This window comes from Felis catus, chromosome A2 (genome assembly GCF_018350175.1).
Source record: "Felis catus isolate Fca126 chromosome A2, F.catus_Fca126_mat1.0, whole genome shotgun sequence".
NCBI classification, from domain to species: domain Eukaryota; kingdom Metazoa; phylum Chordata; class Mammalia; order Carnivora; family Felidae; genus Felis; species Felis catus.
This window is the reverse complement of record NC_058369.1, coordinates 155,530,874-155,542,680: the sequence shown is the minus strand read 5'-3', so window position 1 is coordinate 155,542,680 and position 11,807 is coordinate 155,530,874. Positions and strand designations below refer to the sequence as shown.

General features: G+C 47.4%; 1 protein-coding gene across 2 annotated transcripts in view; it reads right to left on the bottom strand.

Moving 5' to 3' along the window:
- TMEM178B (transmembrane protein 178B) overlaps positions 1–11,807 on the bottom strand; it is a 359,499-nt gene that overhangs the window by 272,178 nt on the left and 75,514 nt on the right. The window lies entirely within an intron of this gene.

The window sequence follows — 11,807 nt, the reverse complement described above, 5'->3', positions numbered from 1 at the left end:
CAGTCAATTGAGCGTCCAACTCTTGATCTCAGCTCAGGTCATGATCTCAGTTTTGTGAGTTTGAGCCCCATGTTGGGCTCTGTGCTGACAGCATGGAACATGCTGGAGATTCTCCCTCTCTCTCTCTCTCTCTCTCTCTCTCTCTCTGCCCCTCCCGCTGCTCTCACTTGGTCTCTTTCAAAATAAATAAACTTAATATAAATGCATACATACATACATACCTGACTTCTAGTCCTAGCTCTAACACTTAGCAACTAAGGGACCTTAATTGAGGGCTATTTGAGCTCCCAGACTCTTTCCCAAACAGGAAAATAAATTTAACATTAGTACCTACATCACAGCATTGTTATGTGGATAAAAGAAGGCATGGAAAGCAGTTGGAATAGTGTCTGTCACACAGCAAAAACTCTAAAATATTCACTATGTGTAAATAGACACTAGATCTACATTAAGGAGTGAAGAGTAATGTGGAGGATTGAAAGAAGGGTTTTACATCAAGTATTTATTTTATATTTGGGTGTATGTGTAGTTTGGTAATTGCAGGTAATAACTACTGATCCACTGGGGCATCCGGGTGGCTCAGTCAGTTGAGCGTGTGACTTCAGCTCAGGTCATGATCTCATGGTTCATGAGTTCGAGCCATGCATCAGGCTCTGTGCTGACAGCTCAGAGCCTGCTTGGGTCCTCTGTCTCCCTCCTTCTCTGCCCCTCCCCTGCTCACTCTCTCTCAAAACTAAACATTAAGAAAAAAACAAAAAACAAAAAAACTACTGACCCACTCATGTGGTACAGATCAAGCAATCAGAGGGAACTGAAAAGCAACAAGGCACAGGACTGTGACGGGGGAGCGCCGACTTTCCCACGCATGGCAGGTGTACCCCACCCCGTCACCACCCCCAGCATCTGCTCCAGTGTCCCAGTCATCCTTCAGGAAGGGAGCAGCACCCAGGAGTCTGGCGCTCAGTACAGGACCCACAACGGTAGGGCTAGTAAGGGGAAGACAGCTCTCAAACGGAGGCCTGACTGACAGGGACTGGTCTGGAATTAGTTCCGTCTGCGGCATTTCCAAACCTTTCTTGGTTGGCACACGTCTGCCCCCAACCCCACGAGGTCCTCCCTGGCTTATTACCTCCCTGGTAATAAAAATTCCACAAATTATACTATTTGATCCTTCACAGCTCAGAGACAACTGATGACCTCCACTCCACAGATGAACAACGGAGCCTATTCACGTTAAGTCACACACTCATGCGCTTTGTCACTGACCACATCACAAAGGAGCACTGCAATGAAGGAAACAAGGTTCAACCAGCCGGAAGACAGTCACTGCAAGGGATTCCAAGAATTATTTGTTAGAATACCATGGACTCCATCCGGGGGCAATTCTCCTCAAGAAAACTAACTCAGACTTTGTTGATGATAGCGTTAACAGAACCGTGCGAGTAACAAGAGGACAGTACCTCCCAAGGACCAAGAGAATATTCCATCCTTGGCCCGGCAATCCTACTTCAAGAAATAGAGCCTAATGAAAAAACCCAAGGGAATTGTAAAGTTATTCGCAACAAAAAAAATTGTCAACTGAGGCTCTACAATGGCAAAAATGTGGAAACCTAAGTATCCAATGGTAAAGCCTAGGTACACAAACCTACACGTGATTAGCAAATCAAAAGCCTACACGGCAATATGGAACAACATCTGTATAATATTGAAGAAAAATCAATGGACTGTACTCACATGGACAAAAAGTAGAACACAAATTATTAAAAACAGCTTGATTTCGGGGTGTGGCAGGATCATGGGTGAAATGTTTTTCTTTAATTCAGAGTTGTGCAAATATCACTAAACATTACCGGCATACGTGTAAACACTTTAAAAATAAGATGAGGGAAATTGCACTAGAATCTCCCAAGTGCCTAACAGCCCCGGTAATCTTTGTGGGTTTGAGACCAGAACCAATATCTTTTTCATCTTTGTATCCCCAGAGTTTTCTGGGTATGACCAGACTTCAATAAATATCGGAGGAATGTTACAAACAAACACGTCGATGATTCTCTCCTGAGATTGGGACCGTTTGATCAGTAAGAGCCTTTATCGCCTCAAAAGCCATGTGCCTAGATATTAATTCGATGAATTAGAGGTTCAAGAAAATATCCAGGAGGAACCGCTTGTTAAAAGAGAAGATGAGAGCAAAATCTGGGGAAGAGCCTGCCTGATTGAAATTTCTCAAGTTTGCGTCTTTGATAGAATTCCACAAATTGCATTCTCCAGATACACAAGTAAAGACGAGCTTTGCGTGCAGTTCTCCAAAGAGAAGAACCTTCTCGAAGGCAGAGCTCACCCGTGGAAAGAGAGGACGTAAAGTGTGCATTAAATTCAGTCACCAGGAGAATAACTTGCAGCCAGAAGTCCATGAAATGACACCAAGTCAAAAGCAAGAAATGTCAGAGGTCCTGGATTAGAAGGCACAGAAGACCCAGCTTGGGATGTGGTCCATCTCCACCAGCTTAAGCAAATCACCTAACCTCCCTGGAAGCCGGGTTTCTGGTCTCCATCTTGGCCAGTTCATAGGGACGTCGTGAAAATCAGGCAAGTTCTGAAAATATACATGAGAAACAGAACACAAGCTGTAAAGTGCTATGTAAAAGCCCGGCCGCGGGCATTCTAAGTGTGGGAACACGTGAAAGCAGGAAAGGGAAAAGGAAGGGAGAAGATTAGGTGATTTTCACACAACTGTATAGGCAATGATATGGTGGAGTGCTGACCTACGTTCCCCAAGTGAACGATGGGAAGGAGCTCTCAGACCACAGCCAAACCGGCCTCCAGAACGCTGCCCAGGGGGAGGGGCCCCAGACACCACCTGCCGGGGCTGAATTCTTTTTACAGGGACCTCAGAGAGGTAGCAGCCTCAGAATCTGGAAGATAGCTCCATTCTATTCACTAATTATGCGTTTGGGGACAGCACGGGCGGGAGCATTTTGCAAAATGTTTTCAGTTTAAGGGATTGGAAGGAAGCCCGTCGTGAGACGGCACATCAGGCACCTTCTCTGATCAAAGGGATGAAAGAGCGTGAGGGACGTCGGTGACACAGATCCAGGCCCCTGTATGTGGCAAGGTGATTAAAGGCACAAATCTGCTTCAGAGCTGTCATTCCTAATAAGACCTGACCAGAGCAAGGAGCCGCTGAACTGGCAGAACAATGCCATTTACACACCCTCACCGTGCCTACCTTGTGAGGCTGCACGTGGCGGAGACGGGGCGCATGGAGCGCCCCGCGCTGGAGCTGCCCGGGAGTCGTGCAGAGAAACCAAGGACACCGAGGCATACCTTGGCGTTCCTCAGGTTTGCATAGGCCAAGAGGTCATTTCTTAAGCCCTGCGCTGAAGGACAGGATGCTGGTGGGCAACTCTGGATAATGTGTCCAGCAATGAGTTCCCTCAGGTCAGATCAAGAAGCTCAGAGCAGTTTCTTCTGCTGGAGGGGATCTTCGATCACATACGGTCAGTCAACGTCATCATTTGACAGACAAGACTGGAGCCCAGAGAGGTTAAAGGACTAACTCTCAGCCACACAGCAAGCTCCAGATAGGACTTCTAACACGATCATTCTCTCAACAAAATATGAAGGGCGTCTGGCTGGCTCAGTCCGTAGAGCGTGGGACTCTTGATCCCAGGGGCTGTGAGTGTGAGCCCCACGCTAGGTGTAGAGATCACTTGAAAATAAAAGTATTTAAAATAAAAAAATACGAAAAGCAGGAATCTGGCAGAGTTAACAATAGACTAGAAGGAAACTGTTGCCAGGACCCTGACAAGGACAAGTAAGGGGAAGGAACACCTGTCCAAAGCCACCCGCAGGGACCAAACTCCAGGAAGTGACGCAGCAGACACATCATGCAGGGTTACATCCGTGGTTAGTGTTTAGATCCCTGGAGCAACGGCAGAGCCACTCCTCACCCTTCCTGTCCGTGTCCTCCTTGCAAACCTGGAAACCCAAAGGCAAGGCTTGGCGGTGTCCCAGGCCTCAGTTCCTGGGCTCTGAAGGAGCACCTGAGACATGCAAGATGGCACTGGGGCGGGTTCTGGGGTGATTCCCGAGGCTCCTCTGCAGGTCAGCCCTCCTCATCCCCAGGGATGCTCCTTCTTACCCCGCTGCCAACAAGGGAGTTGTGGTGTGGCTCTGAACTTTGTAAAGCCTTCTAGCCCATCCATCTCTTCCTTCTGGACGATCAAGTAAGTGCATGTTTAAGAAAGCAAACGTGGGGCGCCTGGGTGGCGCAGTCGGTTAAGTGTCCGACTTCAGCCAGGTCACGATCTCGCGGTCCGTGAGTTCGAGCCCCCCATCGGGCTCTGGGCTGATGGCTCAGAGCCTGGAGCCTGTTTCCGATTCTGTGTCTCCCTCTCTCTCTGCCCCTCCCCCGTTCATGCTCTGTCTCTCTCTGTCCCAAAAAAATAAATAAAAACGTTGAAGAAAAAAAAAAATTAAAAAAAAAAAAAAAGAAAGCAAACGTATCAAACACTCTCAAATGGATGCATCGTGGCTTCTATCAGCAGGGGCGGAGTATGAACCGCTCACCAGGCGTCCTTGCTAGGAAATCAACATGGCGAGGAGACGAATTCTCCCCCAGCGATAACGTAAACCCAGCAGGACCCAGAACACCTGATGACCGCTTAGCTCCCTTCGGGCTGCAATCTGTTTCTCACTCTCCCAGGGCCCACAGTGACTACCTCAAGAACACCTTGGACCCTTTCCGAGGGAGGCGCTGTAAGGCGAAGGATGCTCCCATCCCTGCCCCACCTACCGTAGGCCTCGCCATCCAAATCTGGGGCACAGTGATCATGGCGGGCACTGCTGGCGGTCTCTGAACATCCAGCTCCCCTTCTCTTCCTTGGACTCAGCACCCCCGTTTTTAGCTAGGTGTGTTGCTTCCTGGGAAGAGGACTACATTTCCCAGCCTCGCTCACAGCTAGGTGAGGCCACAGAACAAGGCTGACGGCCAACAACGTGCCACCAAAGGCACAACCCTTAGCACGTTCACGTGGGAGAAGCTCACTCAATCCTCACAATGACCCTATGAGCCTGTACGGTCATTAGCACCTTTTTAAACCGAGGAAAAACTGCAACACACAGAAGCGATTTGCCTAATTCAAAGTGTGCATGAAGTGCCACAGCTAGGACTTGAACCCGGCCGCGGATTCCAGCCAAAGCTCTTCACATCAGTTACAATGAACGCAACTCCAGCCAGTCGAAGCAGAGGCTAAGTGTGGGACTTCCAGGAACGCGCCGGGAAAGGAAGGGGCTCCGGGAGGCGAACCTGAATTCCCCCTCCCTAGGGGGTGAGCTGAATTTAGAAACTTTTTGTTTTGTTTTGAATTTGGAAACTTCTAACCAAAAAAGAGCCTGGAAAGGGAAAGAGTAACTGGACAGTGGAGACGTGGCAGAGCCCCTTTAATCAAATGATCAGGGCCAACATCACCAGTAACAAGTCACACTGAGACGAAGGACTCTAATACAATGCCATGAGAAAGCGACTTCGCCCTCTGTGGATTCTTCCCCCAAACCCAAAACTGCAGTCTAACCATTGACGAATAATCAGACAAGCCTCAACTGGGGAGCTTTCTACAAAACACCTGACGTGTATTCTTAAAAACTGTCGCCGTGGTGAAAAACAAGACAGAAACCATCCCAGACCCAAGGAGACTGAAGAACATGACAACTAAATGCAGTGTGGTTCCCAGGATGGGATCCTGGGACCAAAAAGGAGCCTTATTCTAGAAACCAGTAAAACCCAAAGACTAGAGTTAGGTTAACAATATTGTACCAATGTTAACTTCTTGATTTTGATAAATGTACCATGGTTATGTATGAGGTTACCATTAGAAAAAGGTGAATGGAGGATCGAGGGGAACTCTTCGCAACTTTTCTGTAAATCTAAACTTATTCCAAAATAAATAGGTCTGTACAAAGGAGAGGCAAGTGCCTTTTTCCTTTCCTCCACTTCTCTCTCTTGCTGGCCTGTTAAAATGATGATGATTGCTGGCACTTCAGCAGCCACCCTGACCCACAAGGCAACCTTAAATTCACCTGGAAGACGTCCTGAAGACGGCAGGGAAGTTAGAAGCATAGATCCCTGGTGATACTCGGTGCTGTCTTACCAGCCCTGAACTACTAACTCACAACTTTTATTTATTTTTTTTAATGATAAAGAAAAATAGCCTCTATTTTATGGAAGCCACTTATTTGGGGAATTTTCCGTCCAACACAATTGAATGAAGATTAGGTCTTTGTTAGTAACAGCAATAGAGTAAAAATCCATGGAATATCCATCACTGATATAACAATTAGAATCTTAGCCTTGGAATTGGCCTGAGATTCCATCTAGTCCAATCTGTCATTTTTGAAACGAATAAAAGAAGAACCACAGGGGTGACTATTGTACCCAGGTCCCAACACCAGCAGCAAAGTAAACACGGGACCCCCAGTCCTATCCCAGCCTAATTCCCTCCACTGTACCTCAGTGCTGGACAGGACTTCAAACGCCAACACTGCAGTATTTATATAATCCTACACATAAGATCAGGGTGAAATGCTGCCATGTAGGCTGCTTCTGATCATTGCACTGATGTGCCTACTCCCCTCTAATGACAGCATTCTTCAGTCATTATTTCCGAATCAACCGCTCAACCTATCAACACATCTGCCAATTCTGCTAAAATTCTGTGACTTTCACATTTGACGTTTGTGAATAAGAAGCTCTAATATTTAAAATAATGCTGTTGTTATATTCACTTGGCTTTTATGAAAAGAAAAACGTGTACTCCTACCTCTCAAATGGTATTATTATATTCAGGGGGGGGAAGCAAGGTTTCAATAGTTATGATCATTGATCACCAAAAACCCTAAGAAAATTACTTCCCCAATTGGGGTTACAAATTTCTTAGCCTATAAAATAAAGGTTTAGCTGGGATCTCAGTTTCTCCAAGTTTCCTTTTAATGTTAACAATCCACAACTCCAAAACACTAAACTATCACTCGGTTTTCACTACCTATGAATAGATGACCATTTTAGATTCAGATCTTTGCTTTCTTCATCCCATCTGTTTAGAACATGGTGTTTGCTAAACAGAGACCACTCATCTGTGGTGGAACGCATCCACGGTCCCAATCTTCACCTTTTTACCATGTGACTTTGCAGTTCTTTTCACCAACGAGACAGAATCTACTTCCTCACCCCTTGAATTTGGGCTTAGCCATGAGACTTGTTTTGGCCATTATTACATGGTGGGAGTAACACTGCGCCAGTTCCAACGGAAGACCTTGGGAAGGCCGCCATGTTTCCACATGCGCTCCTAGCACTTCCAGCTTCACTGTGAGAAGACAAGCCAAGGCCAGCTTGCTGGTCCTGGGAGAAGAATGAGAGGCACACAAAGAACTGCCCCAGCTAAGGTGCCCCAGGCGTGCCCCCCATCAACCTACAGAGGCAGGAGTGAGCCCAGCCAACCAGAACTCTACAGCAGATCAACTGTACCCTGATGTGTCCTAAGCCACTGAGGTTTTGTGGTTGTTTGTTACACAGTGAAAGCCAGCTGACCACTACCTTAAAACCTCAACTCTGGAGGGAATCTGTTTGGGGGAAGAACTGGCTACATATATTTGCTATTAAATGCTCTGTAGGAAAGGGACTCGGTTTGCTCGGGAAACAATAGATTCACACATCCTCGTGACACCACACTTACAATCAACCCTCTGCCCACAGGTGGATAAAGTCTGCCTCCCCTGCATGCACACTTTCTTGAGCTTTATTCTCCACTCCCGTAAACGCATACACAAATGCTGAGTTATCTACACAATACCACCTTTTAAAATCATGATTTAAAAACCACTTATGCACCTCTATGTTAATTGCAGCATTATTTACAATAGCCAAATTATGGAGGCAGCCCAAGTGTCCATCAATAGATGAATGGATAAGTAATAGGTGGGAGGCGCCTGAGTGGCTTAGTCGGTTGAGCATCCTACTTCAGCTCAGGTCACGATCTCATGGTTTGTGGGTTCAAGCCCCACCTCAGGCCCTGGGCTGACAGCTCAGAGCCTGGAGCCTGCTTTGGATTCGGTGTCTCCCTCTCTCTCGATCCCTCCCTTGCTTACACTCTGTCTCTGTCTCTCAAAAATGAATAAACATAAAAGAATGGGTTAAAAAAGTGGTGTGCATATACAGCAGAATATTATTCAGCCCTAAGAGAATGAAATCTTGCCATTTGCAATAACATGGATGGAGCTAGAGTCTGTTAGCAAAATAAGTCCATCAGACAAAGACAAATACCGTAGGATTTCACTCATCTGCGGAATTTAAGAAACAAATTAACAAAGGGGGAGAAAGAGAGACAGACAGGCAGACCCACCGACCAAGAAAGAGACTCTTAACGATAGAAAACTGAGGGTTACCAGAGGGGAGGGGGAGGGGTGAAATAAGGGATGGGGGTTACGAGGACACTTCTCCTGATGAGCACTGAGGAATGTATAGAAGTGTGGAATCCCTATATTGTACACCTGAAACTAACAACAATGTATGCTAACTGTGCTGGAGTTGAGACAAAAAATTTCATTTAGAAAACCCTTTATACTAGCTCTCCTCTTTCTCAGTGCATATTTCAACCAAACATTGCTCATTTTGATTAATTAAATGCAACGCCAGTATTGGTACCATGGGAATGATAGGATTCTGTTCTAACTATGCATTAGTAAGAAATGAAATTAGATGTCAACGTCCTATAATGGGTTGAACATTCCTTTTATCCCTTTAGGCAGTGGTGCTAAAATGCAAACGTATTTAGTTGGGCCCATTTTGCTTGTTTTTAAATCATTCCACAAATACTTATTAAGCATTAACCTGCTCTGTGCAAACACTGTTCAGGCATCAGCCCCAGGGGGTGGGCAGCGGCTGGAACCAGAAAAGCCCAGGTTGTATCACATGCCAGCAAAGAGCAGACAAGGTGCCAGGAGGCCCCGCAGGGGTCAAAGGAGGACATTCGGCCACAGAGCCTGGGGACAGCAGAGCGATGTTAAACATGAGCGGAACAAGGCGAGAGGCAAGAGGCTGGAGAGGAAACAGGGCGACAGCTCCAGAAGCCACGGGGCACCCGGGCTCACGCGTCAAGATTCCAAATCGGAGACAGCTTCCTGCTCCTGTTCTGGGCTTCTCTGTGGTTCCTGTGGGGAAAGGGGAATCCTCGTGGCGGTGGCCAAGCCCCACAGGTGGGGAAAGGCAGTTATTGGCACCTGACTGTGGGGCATCTGGAAATTAGTTCCCGGCCGGGGAATTCTGGCTGCCAAGCCCTGGGAGGGATTCCTCCCTTTCTGCCTATAAATGTGCTCACACCCACACCTCTCTCTCTCCCCACCACCCCACACAGCTGTCGAGTGCTGTCTGGCGTACCTCAGACACCTCGCCCTCCTCCTCCTAACTACCCACATCCCGCCAGCACGGTCGGTCGACTACCTGTTCCACTGGAAGAGCCCCCAGGTGCAAATGGGGCCTGTGCCGCCAGCCTCTCGGGCCCCCCACCCAGGCCAACCGGCCCATCAGCATCAAGCCATCTTCCAACTCGGCTTTGATCTCTTCACTCTTCTGCTAGGAAGCCACAGACTCCCTCTGGACTACGGAGAACAATGGCCACACCGCAAACACACTCTTAGGGCCCTTTGTTTCCCCGCGCCACCCGACTGGCCCTGCCAGATCACCCAAGCACCCGCCACCGCTTCCGGTCTCGCCCTCATTCGCAGCAAACCCGGCTTCGCTCTTGCATCGACGTCCGCATAGCAGAATCCCCCCACCTTTCCAGACCCACCCCAACAGACCCTTTTGGTAGAGCCTCTCTGGAGCCGCGTGGCTGTGACGTAACATCCCCCTCTGTCCCTCCCCTCTCTCACCACACCCCACCTCCTACTGTTCACCGAGGCCTTTGCTACTTAATCTTGTCAGGTTAGAAGCTCTTTGAGACACGTGCTGTGTCTTGTCCCTCTTTACAACTCTCTTTCCCTTCCCTAATGCCTCAAGCATGAGAGAAATCCAATAAAAATATGTTGAGTTCAAGGTTAATAATTTAATCCCTGGGAAGGCTAATTAATTTCATTAATCCCACATCCAACCAGGTTCCATCCCAGAGCACAAGCAGTCTGGTCCAGAGATCATGTCCGGTGCAGTGTCACTCAGACCCACAACCAGGAAAACCACATAGAACACACGTCCTCTTAACCATCAACCAGAAACATGAGGCAGAAAACACCGCTGAAGGAACAGTTAGTGAGCATGAGCCTTGTCCCCAGGGTAAACAAGTCAAAACAACAGGTTTAGGGAGTTAGAATTCAATCTACGGCATAAGTACTCTGATGGCCCATAAAAGAGGCATATGGTCACATTATAAGGAGTAACTGGAGGAAAAGGAGGAGTAGGAGGAGACACGGGAGTGGAGCCCAGCCCACAAGAAGATGGCGGACATGCAACTTCCGTTCACGGAGAACACAAGTACAGGCCAACAGAGAGAAAGTAGGCTGGTGCAGGGACCATGTGTAGGAGGGGCCCGGTGTGAAGAGGCTTAAGATTTCGTAGAGGCCAGGTCAAGTAGAGACCAGCAGATCACGGGCAGTTTGGATTTCTTTTTTTCTTTCATCTTTTTTTTTGTTTGTTTATTATTTTTGAGAGAGGGAGAGAGAGAGAGAGAGAGAGAGAGAGAGAGAACATGGTGGGGGGGGGGGTGCAGAGAGGGAGGGAGAGAGAATTCCAAGCAGGCTCCACACTGTCAGCAACGTGGGGCTCGACCTCCTGAACCATGAGATCATGACCTGAGCCAAATCGAGAGTCGGCCACTTACCTGACAGAGCCACCCAGGTGCCCCTGGATTTTTTAACTGGCTAGTGACACCTAACATAAGATTTACCATCTCAACCATTTCTAAGTACAAAGTTCAGTAGTGTTATGTTCATCCACACTGTCATGCAACCACCACTGTCCACCTCCAGAACTTTTCATTTTGCAGATCTGAAGTTCTGTACCCCTTAGACAACAAGTCCCCATTCCCCCCGCCCCCAGCCCCAAGCAACCACTGTTTTTCAACCTTCTGTCTAGGAATTTGACTACTCTATAAAACCCATGTAAGTAGAAATCATTCAGTATTTGTCCTTTCATGACTGCCTTATTTCACATTTGCATAATGTCCTCAAGATTCATCCAAACTATAGCATGCGACAAGATTTCCTTAAGGCTGAGTAACAGACCACGCTGAGAATATGCCACACTTTGTGTACACGTTCATCTACCAATGGACACTTACATGGCTGCTACCTTTAGGCTATCGTGAACAGTGCTGCTATGAACATGGATGTGCAAATATCTCCGAGACCTTGCTTCCAATTCCTTTGGGTCATTAAGTAATTAAACATGGAGGTCATTAGACCGAGGTGGCTTGGACACTTTAGTAGCCTAAGTAAGCAAACCAATACGTAAGTCTGTAATGCCTCAAGAAACCAAAACCTAAGGACAACTCATCACAACCAACCAACGAGGCTTTCCCAAATAAGGAACACACTCAAGCTATAACCAATCAAAGAACGTCCTTGGCTTTGTTTCCACCTCTTCTCTATACTAGTCCCTTCCTTAGTTCCTGCCATTGGAGTGCTCCTGACCAGCCTATACGGCACTACCCAATTCGAGTTTTGCTCCAACGCTTAAAATTTTTATTATGCTTCAGCTTATCTTCTAACAATTCACATACCCAAAAGTGGAACTTCTGGATTCTACGGTAATTCTAGGTTTC